We start from the raw sequence: 17,678 nt of genomic DNA on the forward strand, positions 1-17,678 counted from the left end.
GAGTGTTACCTTTCTAAAACACAAACCAAATACTCGTCCTGAGAGAACCTCATATTTAACTTTTTCAATAAATCTTAGAGCTAAATTCTCTACTGACTTGCATGCTGTATGCAGCCACATTGATTTCAGCTGGATTACTTGGGGTATAAATCAGCACAGAATTTAGCCCTTTTTTTATAAACCAAGAATTTGTGATTTATTTTAACACTGGAATTACCAAGATAGTACTACGGGAAAAAATACTATTGTTTCTTCTCCCAATCTGGATAATATTCAGTAGAGCTAAGAGAAGAAACTAATTCTTTCTGGCTTTCCAGTCTTAGTTTTATTAATACAGTTTAAACCTTATATTTTTTTTATTTTTGACTTTGCTACTCATTACTGCCCAAAGCAGAATTGTGTTACAGTCTACAGAACAGTTTTGTCTATGTAATTTCATTTGTGTTAGGGTTGAGTCATGGTTAGGGTACTCTGTAGGATTTGTACTAGTAATTAGATATCAGCTTGAATATTTCAGCAAGTTTTCAATATATTCAGAAACTCTGACATCTAAGACCTCTGTAAAGTAGACATAGGTAATGAGTATTTAAATGTTGAGCCTTTTCAGTGAAGCTTATACCAATTAAACAGAAACATTACATAAAGTACCATAGGTGAAATCCTGGCCCCATTAGATTCAGTGATAAAACTCCCATTGACTTCACTGGAGACATGTCTTAAAAGATCGAGGAGAACAATTTATTATATAAACAATAGTCTGTTTTGTGTATTTTCTAGGTATCATTCTGAAAACTGAATTCCATATTTTTTTTTATTTCTGCTAATATTTGCTATTATTATTCCTCTCTACCTCAACATCTTTTGGTTTTCAAATTTCAAAATTTTCTGTTGGGAAATAAGACTACTATACCCAAGTAGTACGTGAAATTTTGGTTTCTAAACTAGATGAACAAGCATATCAAACAGGTTATTGAGAGAAAGCAGAACCCTGATAAGGAATGGGAGACGGGATAGATCAGCAAAGAGAGCTACCTCTTGGAGGTCAGAAAGTGTAGGGGAAAAGTGAGAACTTCCAAGCAGAGTTGGACCTTTCAAAGGAAATTAAAACCAATACTAAAAGGTTCTTTAGCCATATAAATAAATAGACAAGTAAAGAAGAAGTGGGGCAGGTAAAGTCTGAGGACGGAGTAGAGATTGAAGATAATCTAGGCATGCTCCAGCAACCAAGCAAACACTTTACCTTTTAATAAGGGTAATGAGAAGCTTGAAGGGCAGTGGCAGGATGGCTAATAGGAACAAGGAACTGGAAGTAGAAATGACCACATCCAAGGAAAGGCAGCCACACTCAAACAGCTCAGTGGAACAAAATTGGGGGGCCTGGATAATCTCCATTTGAAGTATTAAAGGAAACAGCACATTAAATTACAAACCCAATAGTAAGTATTTTTAAGTAATCTAAAAACTTGGGGTTTGTATCCTATGATGGAGAATTGCAACAATGGTACCAGTATTTAAGAAGGGCAGGGGAAGAGATCAGGAAACTACAAGCCTGTTAGTTTGACCTCTGTTGTATGCAGGTCTTAGAACAAATTTTGAAAAAGAGAGTGGTTAAGGATGTAGAAGTAAATGGTAATTGGAATAAAATACAACATGGTTTTCCAAAAGATAGATCATGTCAGACCAAATTGATCTCTTTCTTGAAGAAGATAACTGATTTTCTGGACAAACAAAAGGCAGTAGAGCTAATCTATGTGGATTTCAGAAAAGCATTTGGTATAGCTCCACATGAAAAAATTGTTGGTTAAATTGGAGAAGATGGGTATTAATATGAGAATCAAAAGATGAGTAAGGAATTGGTTAAAGGGGAGACTGCAGAAGGTCATACTGAAAGGTGAACTGTCAGACTGGAGGGAAGTTACTAGTGGAGTTCTTCAGGGATCAGTCTTGGGACCAATCTAATTTAATGTTCTCATTAGTGACCTTGGCACAAAAAGTGAGAATGTGCTTATAAAATTTGTGGATGACACAAAGTTGGGAGGTATTGCCAATACAGAGGAGGACCAGAACATCATACAAGAAGATGTGGATGACCTTGAAAACTGGAGTAATAGAAAAGGGTTAAAATTTATTAGTGAATGTGTGAACTAACAAGAATTTTTGCTATAATCTGGGGATGTATCAGTTGGAGACGACAGAGGAGGAGAAAGACCTGGGTGTATTGTCGATCACAAGACAGCTATGAGCCACCACTGTGATACAGCCATGAAAAAGGCTAATGCAATTCCAGTATGCATTAGGCAAGGTATTTCCAGAGAGACAGTGAAGTGTTATTACCATTCTACAAGGCATTAGTGAGACTCCATTCAGAATACGGTGTGCAATTCTGGTCTCACACATTTAAGAAAGATGAATTCAAACTGGAAGAGGTGCAGATAAGGGCTACTAGGATGGTCAGAGGAATGGAGAACCTACCTTATGAGAAATGATGTAAGGGCATATTTAGTCTATCAAAATGAAGGCTATGGGGAGGTACAGTTGCTCACTACACATTAATTAGAGGGATAAACATCAGGGAGAGAATTTAAGGACCAATGTTGGTACAAGAACAAATGGCTATAAACTGACCATCAACCAGTTTAGACTTGAAATTAGATGAAGGTTTCTAACCATTAGAGGATTGAAGTTCTGGAATAGCCTTCCAAGGGGAAGAGTAGGGGCAAAAAACCTAATTGGTTTTCAGATTGAGATTGATAAATTTATGGAGGTAATAGTGTGATGAGTTTTCCTATAATGGCTTATGGCCAATCGGCCAGTGCTATTAGCAAATATCTCCAATGACCAGAGATGGGACTCTAGATGGGAAGGGCGCTGAGTTTCTACAGCGAATTCTTTCCCCGATGTCTGGCTACTGGATCTTGCTGACATACTCAGTCTAACAGATCGCCATATTTGGGATCAGGAAAGAATTTTCCCCCAGGTCAGATTGATAGAGATCTTGGAATTTTTTTGCCTGCCTCTGCAGCATGGTGCACGGGTCATTACCTGGTTTAATTTGAAGTCTTTAAATCATGATTTGAGGACATCAGTAACTCAGCCAAAGACTATGGGCCTACTACAGGAGTGGGTGGTGAGGTTCTGTGGCCTGCGATGGGCAGGAGGTCAGACTAGATGATCACAATGGTTCCTTCTGGCCCATCTAAAGTATATCAGTCTGTGTGTTAGTTTACTGAAATATTCTAGGATTATCTCTCGCTGTATTTTTTTAAAAAGACTGTCTTAAAATACTGCTGTGGGAGCCCTCTATGCTGAACTTTAACAATTGAAAAGCACTGAAAGCTACCTAACCTACTAATCAATGCTGAACTGTGTTTGAACCTGTACTGTATAGAGTTGGCACACTCACTGCGTATTCTCATGGAAACTAGATTCAGGGCTGTTTTTTCCTCTTGATAACACAAGTTCTCATGACTCAGGATGTGGGATAATAAGTTTAAATGTAGAAAAGGCTGTCACACTGACAAGTTCCTCTTTAAAAAAAAATCAGATTTTTTTCAACACTGAGTGCAAACCTGTTAATAACCTATTTGGAATGGAACAGTGCTTTGCCTGCCAGCTCTTCATGTGTAGAAAACCACAATTTAAATGTGTCTCTTAAAGTAATCACAGAAGTTGTCTGTATAAAGTCTCATTGCATTAAGACATTAGCTCTCACTTATATGGAAGAACAACACTGTATTGCTGCAATATATAATTCTGTTCCAGTGGCCTTTCATGAGACCTATATGTTTTTCTCTACTGTATGGGACAGTAATTTTCACAAGTAACACTGAGAACCAGAACATATTTAACGACCTAACCATTTAGCTCCACATTTCAGTCTTTGAAATTAAAGCTTCTGTTTAATAGCACCTGCCCTGGAGCTTTAGCCACAGTCTATTTAAACTTAATTTGCCAAATGCCTCCCTCAGTGTGGGTCCTATCCAGCATACAAATTATGTGGCCTGCTGGTGCACATAAACTACTCACATATCAGCTCTCTTTATTCAAGGGAAGGTCAGCCCAATGCACAAAGACCAAAAATCAATAGAACCATCCACAGCACCAGGAGGAGTAAAAACGGGCAAAAGAGTAAAAAGCTTCGGCTTCAGCAGGGTGGGGGCCGACTCCTTAGTTTCCGCCCTGGGCCCCAGCAAGTCTAATGCCAGCCCTGTCTGCCCCCTTTTTGTCCACTTATCTGCACTCCCCAAGTGAACATCAGACAAGTAGCATTTGCCCAACATGGCTGAAGTCACAATGCGGAGAGGAGAAAGGAGGCTTTACTTAATGTATGCCAGAGTGGGATCTGTGAAAATCTAACTCTCTGAGTAGTACAATTTGAAATCAATGAGACTACATATGAACAATGGAAATACAATGGAACAAGAGTAAAGGTGGCAGAATCAGGCTGCACCAAATAAGTGTCTTATGTTAACAAGCAAACAGGCTCCAAATAAGTGTCTTAGGATAGCAATCAGTATACAAGAGAGATCAGGCTCATTTGGTAATGTATCAAGATACTGTTAGACTGAAAAGTGTAATGAGTATTTGACAAACATATGTATTTATCTCACTCACAGATGATCTGCCTTTATTTTGTACTTGATCAGATTCTGCCCCCTAGGCTCACAATGAGGAGTAGCTTGCTCCTTGAATAATCCCACTGACTTTAATGGAATTACTCAAGGATAAACTACTATGCAAGTTCAGTAAAGGTGGCAGAATGTTGACACACTGTTTTGCATTTTAAATTATTTTCTAATGCTGAAGAGTGATGTACCTTTCAATGTTAACGACTTCAAGTTAAGACAAAACAAAAATTAAAAGCAAACAATACAATGCAAAACAAACAAAGGCTTCTAATGTTATGAATTTTATACTGCTAGGTCAAGCAAAGTAGGGGAAGTTTTCTGTTAAGGTTGACAGCTTAAAGATCCATGTACAATATCATTTTGTATGTATGTGTGTGGAAATAGTTTGCTACACATGTGTACTTTGGTAAGCAGTCTAATACTGTGAACATGTTAATTAAGCTCTCCAGCATAGCTGTATTTAGTGTTGACAGTGCATCTCCATGCATGAATTATCACTTGAAGAGCAGGTACAGAGTAAAGGAAAATTTAACTCCTAAATAACTATTCCACGGGCGAAGTGACAAAGTTTATTCTGACAGTTGTAGTCAGGTAGCCTCTCATTCTGGGCAATTGATTAAAGATTCCTGCAAATATAAGCCTCTTTTAAAAAAAAGTTGCATTGTCCATTCAATTTAGACAATTAACTGAAGAAATCAAAAGTGAATCTCAAAGGGATGTATTGTCACAATACATTCAAATAACTTTCATTTCCTTTTTTATTAATATTTGTTTGGTTTCGTTTTACTGAACAGTGGTACGAAGTTAGTAAAAGGGCCAGAAGTCATTTGTGTGTCTTGGAATGCTTGAACTTGTTCTACTTCATCCAGAAGATTTCAAGTACTTTCATTTCTATGCTCTCAAAGGCAGGTTTGCATTATGAAGAATGAAGTCTTTCTTTCCCTAGGGAAGTAAAAAGAATGGATGCAAATCTAATGCCTGCAAATTGTGCTGTTCTAGCACTGGCTCACAATCTGCTTTGTACTTTGTACTGCAGCTGCTATTCTCCCGTGCATCCTCTCCCACAACGTTCTGACTGGTATACAAAGGCTTGATCCACTTGTATCCTGGCCATCTGAGAAACTGCCTTTCTTTCTGTCATCTGTCCCAGCTGCTGTGGACATATTAGCTAGTGGTAGCGATGAATGAGCTGATGTGCACCGTATTCTGGTTATGGCCTTTAATTCAAGAACTTTCTTCCTCCCACTAAAAATTTACTGATTTAGAGCAAAGATACCTCTCCCTCTCTTTCCTCATGCATTTGCTATAGAGGGTGCAGAGGAAGTGGTTGTGTGGGAGTACATTTAAGAAGAGAAATTAGTTGTTTGTAAGGGGAACGATCTCCCCCCCACAACCACCTTCCATTTCTAAAAGAAAAGGTGAGGAGTGGGAATGATGAGTGGAACTATCTCTGTATTTGTTAAACCTCGCACATGAGCCCTGTATTCTTCAGAGGGCATATTTTTAAATATCTGCAATGAAATAAAGCATAATAAGTATCCAGTCATGACATCAAGCTGACACCCCCCCCCCCACCCCCGGCCAAGTCAAATCAGAATGGACAAAATTTCCTATATTTAATGGGTTTCCCCTCTGAAAATGGAGAAACAACCTCCTCCACACAATAAAAACAGTGTTTAAATAATTCATCAAAACTTAAATAGTCAACCTAATGTTAATCCTTTAGAGGCTTGCTAATTCCTAGTTGTACAGTGTATAGGAACTGGCTATTTTCAAAGGAGTTTGAGTAGCCACTGTAAAAGGACCAATGGACTCAACTTCTACTCCACTGTTGCTGGTTTCTGACCTCTTCTCAGGCTAGGAACCAGGATTGGTGAGGTGGGGTGTATCGTGTGCTGAGGTCATGGGCAGGAAAGAAATGGCTCGATACCAATCTTCCACAGGAGGCAAGTATACTTAAGCCTGGTCTACACTACGCGTTTAAACCGATTTTAGCAGTGTTAAACCGATTTAATGCTGTACCCATCCACACTACGAGGCCCTTTATATCGATATAAAGGGCTCTTTAAATCGGTTTCTGTACTCCTCCCCGACGAGAGGAGTAGCGCTAAAATCGGTATTACCATATCGGATTAGGGTTAGTGTGGCCGCAAATCGATGGTGTTGGCCTCCGGGCAGTATCCCACAGTGCACCACTGTGACCGCTCTGAACAGCAATCTCAATTCGGATGCAGTGGCCAGGTAAACAGGAAAAGCCCAGCGAAATTTTGATTTTCATTTCCTATTTGCGCAGCATGGAACTCTGATCAGCACAGGTGGCGATGCAGTCCCAAATCCAAAAAGAGCTCCAGCATGGACCGTATGGGAGATACTGGATCTGATCGCTGTATGGGGAAACAAATCTGTTCTATCAAAGCTCCGTTACAGAAGACTAAATGCCAAAGCGTTTGAAAAAAAATCTACAGGCTAAACAGTGCTGTGTGACAAACGTAACGGGAAGCCAGAGACTCAAATGGACGCTCATGGAGGGAGGGAGGGGGTACTAGGACTCCAGCTATCCCACAGTCCCCAGAAGTCTCCGAAAAGTATTTGCATTCTTGGCTGAGCTCCCAATGCCTGTAGGGTCAAACACATTGTCCAGCGTGGTTCAGGGTATAGCTTGTCAATTTACTCCCTCCCCCCACCACCTGAAAGAAAAGGGAAAGAAATTGTTTCTTGACTTTTTTCAATGTCACCCTATGTCTACTGAATGCTGGTGGTAGACACGATGCTGCAGCAGTGAAGAGCAGTATCCGCTCTTCTCCCGTCCCCGGTGGCAGATGGTACAATATGACTGCTATCCATCGTCACCATCAGCCCGTGCTTGATAACTGCTGAATACCCCTGGCTGGCCTCAGGGGCACCTGGGTAAAAATAGGAATGATTCCTGGTCATTCCCAGTAGATGGGACAGAATGGCTGGTAACCGTCCTCATCATAGCAACTGGGGGCTGAGCTCCATCACCCCCTCCCTTTCATGTGTAAAGAAAAGGTTCTGTACTGCCTGGACTATCATAGCAGCGGCATGCTGTGCTCCTCTCCTCCGCACCACTTAATGTCCTGCCTGGACTGTCATAGCACCGGGAGGCTGCTTCCCCCTCATTTTATGTCACTAACAAGTCACTGTTTGTTATTCCTGCATTCTTTATAACTTCATGACACAAATGTGGGGGACACTGCCACGGTAGCCCAGGAAAGTTGTTGGAGGAGGGAAGTAACGGGTGGGGTTGTTGCAGGGGCACCCTCCGTGAATGGCATGTAGCTCATCATTTCTGCAGGATCTAACACGGAGCAGCTGTGCTCTCTGATACACTGGTTCTCTAGTACACTTGCCCCATATTCTAGGCAGGACTGACTCTATTTTTAGAAACCATAAAGGAGGGATTGACTCGGGGAGTCATTCCCAGTTTTGCTTTTGCGCCCCCGGCCGATCTCAGCCAGGGGCACCCATGATAGCAGCAGACAGCACAGAAGGACAGATAACCGCCATCTCATTGCCAAATTACACTGGCAGCAGATGGTACAGAATGACTGGTAACCATCTCTGCTATCATGCAAAAGCAAATGAATGCTGCTGTGTAGTGCTGGAGTATTGCCTCTGTCTGCGACATCCAGTACACATACGGTGACTGTAAAAAAAAAAAAAGCTGAATGGGCTCCATGGTTGCCATGCTATGGCGTCTGCCAGGGCAATCCAGGAGAAAAGGGCACGAAATGATTGTCTGCCGTTGCTTTCCCGGAGGAAGGAATGACTGACGACATTTACCCAGAACCACCCGCGACAATGATTTTTGCCCCATCAGCCACTGGGCTCTCAACCCAGAATTCTAAGGGGCAGGGGAAACTGCGGGAACTATAGGATAGCTACGGAATAGCTACCCACAGTGCAACGCTCCGGAAATCGATGCTAGCCTCGAACCATGGACGCACACCGCCAAATTAATGTGCTTAGTGTGGCCGCGTGCACTCGACTTTATACAATCTGTTTTATAAAACCGGTTTATGTAAAGTCGAAATTATCCCGTAGTGTAGACGTACCCTTATTCTCTTGGTTTTAAAAACACTATGAGCCTCAAAGTGGATGTGATCTTTGATTGGTGCAGAGCTGAAGGATTCTAGCCTCTACCTCATGGATCTCAGTTTTTCCACATGATGGCTCTGCCCAGGCTCTGTACAGTGGTCTAGGTCCCCATCTTCCCTGGAAGCTTAGTCAGTGGTTGTACTGCTGTTGCTTCCCAGAATCATACTTCACCACAAACATGGCTAATTTCTTAGGAAGGAAAAACTAATAATTCTTTGGTTTGTTGTAGTTCTGTTCCTAGCGCTGCCGCTCATGTGCTTTCTTGGAAGTCCCTTCATACCTATCTATCTCACAGGCAGGAATGTTAGGTGGTTTAATTAATCATGGTTTTAAACTGCTTTGAGATACTCTAAAGCAGGGATCGGCAACCTTTGGCACGCGACTCACCAGGGTAAGCACCTTGACGGGACGGGACGGGACGGTTTGTTTACCTGCCACATCTGCAGGTTCGGCCGATTGCGCCTCCCACTCACCACTCCAAGCCAATGGGGGCTACAGGAGCCAGCACAGGCCGAGGAATGTGCTGGCCACTGCTTCCCACCACCCCCATTGACCTGGAGCTGCAAACTGTGGCCAGTGGGAGCTGCGATCGGCCGAACCTACGGACGCAGCAGGTAAACAAACCGGCCCTGCACCCTGGCGGACCGCATGCCAAAGGTTGCCAATTCCTGCTCTAAAGGAAAATGTTAAATGTCTATTGGAACCTTAATCACAATTATGAATTCTAATTGCAGAAATCCATAGTCACCTGAATCTTGAAATGATAAGAAGGAACTAGAAAATTAGCTCAGCGGATCCAGATACAGTTAAAATTTTTGCCTTATTTCTAGTCTGAATTTGTTCAGCTTCAGCTTCTAGCCATTGGTTCTTGTTATGATAGCTCCTGTGTGTAAGACAGTTATCATTTGTAATTGATATGCTCTTTAACAGGAAGCTGGGTGTAAAGCTTTTTACACAGGAGAAATATGTCCTGAATAGTTAGTTTGGGGAGAGCACTTGCTGTCATATTTTGAATTTGTTGGAATCCTAAAGCTTCCCAAAAAAGTTAGAAATCTTTTCTTTAGGCTGGCTTAGTCCAAAATGCACTTGATTATGTGGGGCTAGCAAAGTGTGCAGTAATGTCACTGGAGTATGGCCCTTAGATAAGGTAGTGTTAAGGCCCTGCTTCATTTGCAAAATTGCAGAAATTGTGAATACCACAATATTTGGCTTTTACTGCAATTTTGTCATCTGCACAAGGCTGACAACAGGAGCCCCTGCCATCAACCTCCAGGGTCTCCTGCTGTCAGCCCTGTGAGTTAATAACTGTAATATAGTTGCAGCAAAATGTTTGGTTATCAAAAAAATTAGCATGCATAACATAATACTTGAGTGTTTATATTGTTCCATCAATTTTTTCTTAGGGTATGTCTACACTAGAAAGGTAAATTGACCTATATTAGGTCAACAGCCACCGCAATAATTACTGCTGTGGTGCATGTCCACACTACCCTTCTTCGGTCAGTGGTGCGCATCCTCACCAGGAGCACTTCCACCAACTTAAGAGGGGCAATATGGGGAGCTGAGATCCTGGGCTACCCCACAAGCTCACAGACTCCCAGTGGGGGCTGCCTCCCACCCTCCGCTCCCCATTCACCACTGGGAGCAGGTGGAAAGCCGCACAGGGCTTCTCCCCTGCCTGTTCCTCACCAGGAGTGTGGGGGAAAACCACCTGGAGCTTCTCGCCTCCCTGTTCTCTGCTGGGAGTGGAGGGAGAGCTGTCCGGACTTCTCAGTCATCCCCTCCCTGCTTCTCACAGGGAGCTGGGCAGCTTTGTCAATTTCACAGCTGGGAATGGGCTCCAGCCTCCTGGGCTTCTCAGCCCTGCTCAAAGCTGGGAGTGCGCTCCAGCCGTCCAGTTCTCCGGAGGAGTGGGGAGCAACTGGGCTCTCTAGCTGTCTGGCTTTCTTGTCAGTTTCATGACTCCTGCGAACAGCCAATATAAGTAACGCTGTCTACACAGACTCTGTGTCACCCTAACTGCACCGACAGAAGCCCTACGCCTCTCATGGAGGTGGGGCTATTATGTTGGTGTCGTAGGGCACTTACATCGGCGGGAGGAAGGCTGTAGTGTAGACACTGACATAATTAGATCAGTGTAAGTTGCTTTACGTCGACCTAACTATGTAATGCTGACCAGCCCTTAAAGAAATCAGTCTTCTCTGGCTTTTCCAAATTACTACAGTTATTAAAGGTCCATTATTCATTTTCCATGTCTTGTCTGCAACTCAGCTGCCATTATTTTACAATCATCCTGCAGTTCAAGTAGGGCCTAAAGTAGTGTCAATTTATACTTCTTTAGAAGTATACAAAATATATACCTGCTATTATTGGGAGCAGGTACATGGAAGAAGATACTCAGTGGAGGTCATTCCAGCCCAGTGGTGAAGTAAGCTGCACAGTCCCTTTTGTTCCCCATGCCCTCCCACCACAGAGTGGAAAGACTGGAGAGCCATGGGCCCATCTACCTCCTAAAGGGAGTTTTTCGTGGACCTGAGTTTTAAGGTGCAGAGTGGTGGGTAACGTCTGCACAGCTGTCAAGAATCCTGCCCCCAATCCTTTTGCAGTAAAACTGCACTGGTTCCATTGCCAAGGGAGCAGCCATATAGTAGCAGATGCAGAGACAGGATTTGTCCCTTAATATAACAGCTGTCCATTCATTCACATAACTATGTCATGGAATACTGGAGCTGCACATATTCTGAATAACAGCAGCATCTCCCACATCTAGTAGAGATGTTTTATGCTCAAAATATAGTATGTTGCACAACTTTGCTCAAATAATTTTAGGAGGTGGAGAGATGATGAGATAGTGATTAGGATCCTGATCTAGGAGACCCTGGTTCACTTCCCTGATCTATCACAGGCTTCCTGTGTGACCTTTGGTAAAGTCACTTAGTTCCCTACTGCTAAAATATGGACAACAGCACTTCCTTGCTTCACAGGGGTATTGTGACGATAAATCCATTAATGTCTATGAAGCACTCAGATACGATCATGATGAGCACCCTATAAATTCCACAAGGAAATGAACAATACTGCCTTCAGAGTAGGGCTTAATAATGTGCAGTGAATAAGGCCTGGCCCACATATTTAACAATGAGGATAAAACAAAATATTCAGTATTGCTCATTCAGCAAGCGACATCCATCTTGTGACCTAAATGAGGCAGGGGCACTGTGGAAAAAATTGTATGTGATCATGTCACTGTACTGTATCATAAAGCATAATCACAAGGGGGTCAGATTAAGGTTCTCCTTCAAGTAATTGGCCATATGCACAGTCCAGCTATTGGTGTGCATGTGCCCCAGGTGCTCAGGACCAGATACTTTTTGGCCAGCAGTATTCATAAGGCATGCCTGTACCCAGGTGCTCCTTGTGCTCTCCACTGAGGGCATATAAGGGCAGGGAATGCATACCTCCATCAGTTCCTCTCAACCATCTCCTGACATTGTGACAGATCATTGGTGGTCCAGCATGCACATCAGCCTGTTAGAACTCAAGGATATCAGGAGAGTCTGCAAGGTTTTTATCAGCAACATCAAGGGTCAACACATGTAAATAATGCTGGAAAATACAACCACCATGTTCTACAGCAGTGATTCCCAAACTTGTTCCACAGCTTGTGCTGGGAAAGCCCCTGGTGGGCCGGACTGCTTTGTTTACCTGCCGCGTCCTCGGGTTTGGCCAATTGTGGCTCCCACTGGCTGCAGTTCGCTGCTGCAGGCCAATGGGAGCTGCTGGAAGCATCGTTGGCCAAGGGATGTACTGGCTGGCACTTCCAGCAGCTCCCATTGGCCTGGAGCAGCGAACCGTGGACACTGGGAGCCATGATCAGCCAAACCTGTGGAAGCGGCAGGTAAACAAACTGGCGCGGCCTGCCAGGGGCTTTCCCTGCACAAGCAGCGGAGCAAGTTTGGGAACCACTGTTCTACTCCATTCAAAGAGGAGCAAGAGCCTCTTGCTGTATCAAGAAGCAGTGAGATTGTGGAACTGGTCAATCTGACATCAGCCTTCCCTCTCAGCTGTCAACATACCTGGCCTGCAGACCTCCCTAGCAGACAGTCTGAACAGATATATCTCATTGAATCACAAAAGGGAGATCAAGGACCATATTCTTCATCACTTTCAATGAATGGGGCCACCCCCTTATAGAATTGTTTGCGACTTATTTTGCCTCAGGAGAAGTTTGAGCTCAAGTTCCCTATCTGATGCTTTTCTTGTTCCATGGATGAGGGACCTTTCATATGCTTTCCCTCACATTCCTCTAATTTCCAGAGTACTTTGCAAGGTCAGACAAGACTCCACCAAACATATTGATAGCCCCAGCCTAGCCAAGGGAGATTTTGTTTCCAGAAGTCCTAAGGCTGTCCGAGGCCCAACCCTGATACTAGACTTGCTGTCATAGTTCAAAGGGAAGGTGCTGCACCCAGACCTCAAGTCTCTCCACCTCACAGCCTGGCTGCTGGATGGATGTCTAGACTAGAAGTTTCTCCAGTCAGGAAAGACGCCACCAGACACCCCTCGTGAAATGAATGAGATTCTCCCACAGATCTTGGTTGAGGTCACTCCTCCCTCATGAAGCACCTATACCAGTAATGTAGGAGAGCCTGCTAGAGCTGAAATGATCTAATCACTCTGAGTTCTCTGAGAGTTCACCTGGTGGCAATTTCATCACGTCATCTGCCTGTTGAGCCAATCTGTCTTCTCTTACAGACCTGAGAGTCATAAAGGTTTCACAAGAGGCTTTCCGCCTGTTAAGGGGCCCCATTTCACCTTAGGGCTTTAATCTAGTATGTCCCATGCTTATGGGGCTTCTATTCAAACCTTTGGCATTATGACCCCTTTTACATCAATCCACAGAAATCTTCAAAGCAGACCCTCCCAACATACATGATTGTCTTCCCTGTCTTCCTCAGGACTCATCCAAAGTACTTACTCAATGTGGTCATGGAATTCCACCTAACTCAACAAATCCACCCGTCTGTGTTCTTTACTCATGTGTGTAAGTCAGAAGTGGCCCTCCACCCTTTGAATGTCAGAAAGGCTCCAGTGTTTTATCTACAAAGAAGAAAAAAACATTCTGATCTTCTCCAAGGCTCTTTGTAGCTGATGGACTGAAAGGCAAGATCATGTCTTCACAAATTCAAGGATCTTCTCAAAATGGATTTCAGAATGTGTGAAATCTTGTTATGATATAGGAAAAAGAGACCCACCTGCAGGGTTGAAAGCTCATGTCACTAGAGCCCAGAGAGCCTCATTCGCTTCCCTGAACAAAGTCAATCCTAGATGTATGTAAGGCAGCGACCTTGTGCTCTGTTCATACATTTACCAAGCATTGTGCTCTTACAGAAGCCTCCAGCTTAGATGCTGGTTTTATTAATACTGTTCTCCAGTCCCTTCTTTCATAGACATCCAGTGTGAAATGTACATATAGACAGCCACTTCAAGGAGAATGAAAAGTTACTTACCTTCGAGGTATGTTGTCCGTATGTACATTTCACAACCCCCTCCTCTATCCTCTTGACCTTGGTGTCCTCTCATTTATATTTTGCAGTTGAGAGGAAACTAATGGCAATAGGCGCACCCTTGCCAGACAGCAAAAAGAGCATCAGAGTGCAAGCTAGCTGTATGGATAAAGCTGGCCAAAAAGTCTACAGACATGAGTGCTAGGGCATATGCACACCAATAGTGGAATGTGTATATGGACAACACATCTCAAACTCCAGTTTCTGAACGCTTTGGAGTGCTTGACTTTGCAAGCTGCACATTCTTTTCACATGGCTTTTTGTTTGTAATAATACAGAGGATGGATGAGGATGAGCATTTGTAACGTGTGTGTATATGCCTGTTTATTTTGTTCGTGCATATGGTTAGAGCTGACTTTTCTATTGGAAACAGAAATAATCCTATCTCTTCAGCTCTGCTAATACCAGTGCCATTTCAGGAAGATAGTGATAACTGTGCCATCCTGCAAGTCAAGTGTTTAAATTACTGTTTTCAATTTCATACAAGCATCATTCTCTTAACTTTTTATCTATTTAATTAAATATTTTATCTTCATTTTTGGCAGTGGTCCAGGCTGGTTATCTTTCAAAAACAGACCCAAAAAAAGTGTGATTTAATTTTATTCAACTAAAAAATTTACTTTTGGAATTTTTCTTTAAATCCTTTCTTGATTTTTTTAAGCTGAATCTAGAACTAGATGCACATAAATCTACTCAGTCTCATGCTGTCAGAAGCCACAAAGAAAGTAATAAGGTGTCAGAGGTCAATCAGAGCCAATTTCACATAGGAAAAGAAGTAGTTTCATGGCTGATCAAGGTTCTCTAGGTCATATACATCAGTTTTTCATTTTACTGAGACTCATACCAAAACAGAAATAAAAGTCTAATTATTTATTGGAAGTCAATATTCAGGCTTACACCCACACAGCTTGTTGTATCTATATGAACTTTTAAATAGCAAGTGCAACAGCTGCAAAAAGGTGTTTGTGTACTGAATGAGAAAGGGGGAAAAAAAGCTGAAACCATATAGCATAAAATAATTAATCCGAAGTGCTATTACTAAAGCATGCAATGAAAACAGGGAATTACTTCAGTAATAATGACAAATAAGTGTGTTTTTAATCCAAATGGTATAAACATCATACCAAAGTAATTCATTATATTCAAACTGAACAACAATTTTAATCTGTAATTGTCTCAGTGTGCAAAAACAATTCATCGAGAATTCATAACAGAGCTTCTTCAAGCACAGAGGTTTATAAATCCAAGAATTTAGAAATATAGCAAAAGCAGATGCAGAAAGCATTATGACTTAAGAATTCATAAGAGATCATGTAACACTTGTGTTTGGTGTTGATTTTATATGTTAATAATTATTTCATTGAACTAAAAATCTCATAATAAGAAGAAGTCTGTAAGGACAAGTCCTATATAACCAAAGCTTAACAGGGAACAAAACTAAAATTGTAGGAGATTTATTATCCATGTGTTATATTATCACTGTGTAATCTACCTGGAAGTCAGGGGGCATACTGCTAAACTTAAAAAGTGACCTTGTATTTAAAAATAAATAAAAACTTAGAAATCAAAAATCTTTTAGAATTCAAGTCATATTCATTCCCCCTCCCCCAATGGAACAGAAGTAACCTTTGTAATATCCTTTTTTTGCAACCACTGTGTACCTTTAAACAAACACTAGACGTGAATATTGCGCTGTCATTGACTCAAACTACAGTATGTGGGAACTACAAATAAGCAGCCTTGATACTGTGAGTGATTTGAGCCACTTAATACTAGATTAGCCTGAAAACATTAGGGCAAAAGTGAGGCTGCCTGGTGCTGATCAAGAGACAGTAAAGATAAAATGCAAACACAGGGTATATCTTTCTCAGCGAAAATTATGCCCTCTTGTCTAGGATTTAGAATTTAATATTTTCTATCTTAACTTTCATTTAATAAGGAATGCATATATACAGTGGACTTTTATGTTCTTTCTGCAGGGTGCTTTTTCATTAGTGAGTGTGAGTGTGTCTTCCAGCTGCAGTGAAAAAGGTTTTGTTGTTGCTTTATTGTTTGTCTGTTTTTTGTTTAAAAGAAAGCCCCGGTGCCCTTTCTTTACTCAGGAAAGAGGAAACAGCAAAAGTTTAAAAAAAATTAACCATAATTCTGCTTGAAAAGAGACATATTTTCATGAGAACTGTTAATCTCTTAATACAACTGGCGCCAGAAAGAGGAGGTTGTGTTTATGCCTGTTTGTGTGTAACGTATCAGATATTCAGTATTACCAAAAATAAGTTTCTGTGCTCACAGATGACAGGGAAGTGCAGGTTCTTTCCTGTTTATGCCCTTATTGTCCCTAGGTAAATGGCATCTGAGAATTTTATAGTCCTGAATCTGCAAAGCACATATGCGAGCACTTAAACTTTTAATCACAGGACCATTCACTAAAATGTATTTGTGTAATATGGCAAATTTTAAAACAATATTAATTTGAATTTTCTAGTTTTTGTTTTCTTGTGAATTAAATTTTTGCTATGATTTTAAATGTAGTATTTTGGAATGTTCATTTATAAGTCTCTCAGGTAAGGTGTATGTTATAAGTTAGCTGTGCATGTATCTGTTTTCATAAACACTTATAGTTTTAAAGAAACTTCCTGTAATGCATAGTCAGTACCCCACTGTCAGGCAATCAAAACCAAGAAAAAATAGTTGGCCCTAATAAGAAGAGCTTGTCAAAAAATGAAACAACATTTTGAAAAGATTGACTTTTTTATTTTGTATTATAATGTACCATTTTGATGAAACTTTTAAACATTAAAAAAAAAAACTTAGATCCAGTTATAAAGCATATTCGGAAAACACCAATAATGCAAAATAAATATCCAGTATTTTTGTTAAAATCCAAATTCAAAATTTCATCATAAATCTAATAGTAGAAAATTTTGAATAGCTCTGTTAATGAGGATTATGTCCATGATGTCATGCCAAGTTTCAAATTACAGACTTCAGTTACTTTTGCTGCTGGCCTGTATTCAATTCTAGTGATACCTTGAAAATAAAATAAATAAAAAATAGGAAAAAGGTATTTTCCCCCTTATCTACTGGCTTAACTCAAAAGAGTCTGAATGAATTTTGCTCAGGCTGTCATAAGGGGGAAAAATCCTCTTTGTATAGAGATTAAACATGACTCATCCTAATGTGTTCATTTTGAAAAGTTATGAGAATGTGAAAATGAAGAGAAACAGGAGAAGTGTTCTAAAATGGACAGACCGTTGTGCAGCCTTAACTGTAACAACCACTTCATTAGTGGTTGAATAATGGTTAAATAAGTGGTTGAGTTGTACCAGCAGGGAACATGTCTCAGCAGAACAAGGTCACAATCTTT

General features: G+C 41.3%; 1 protein-coding gene across 2 annotated transcripts in view; it reads left to right on the forward strand.

Moving 5' to 3' along the window:
• Positions 1 to 17,678, forward strand: part of TMTC2 (transmembrane O-mannosyltransferase targeting cadherins 2) — a 416,397-nt gene that overhangs the window by 260,719 nt on the left and 138,000 nt on the right. The gene's annotated exons all lie outside the window — the stretch shown is intronic.

This window comes from Gopherus flavomarginatus, chromosome 1, assembly GCF_025201925.1.
Source record: "Gopherus flavomarginatus isolate rGopFla2 chromosome 1, rGopFla2.mat.asm, whole genome shotgun sequence".
NCBI classification, from domain to species: domain Eukaryota; kingdom Metazoa; phylum Chordata; order Testudines; family Testudinidae; genus Gopherus; species Gopherus flavomarginatus.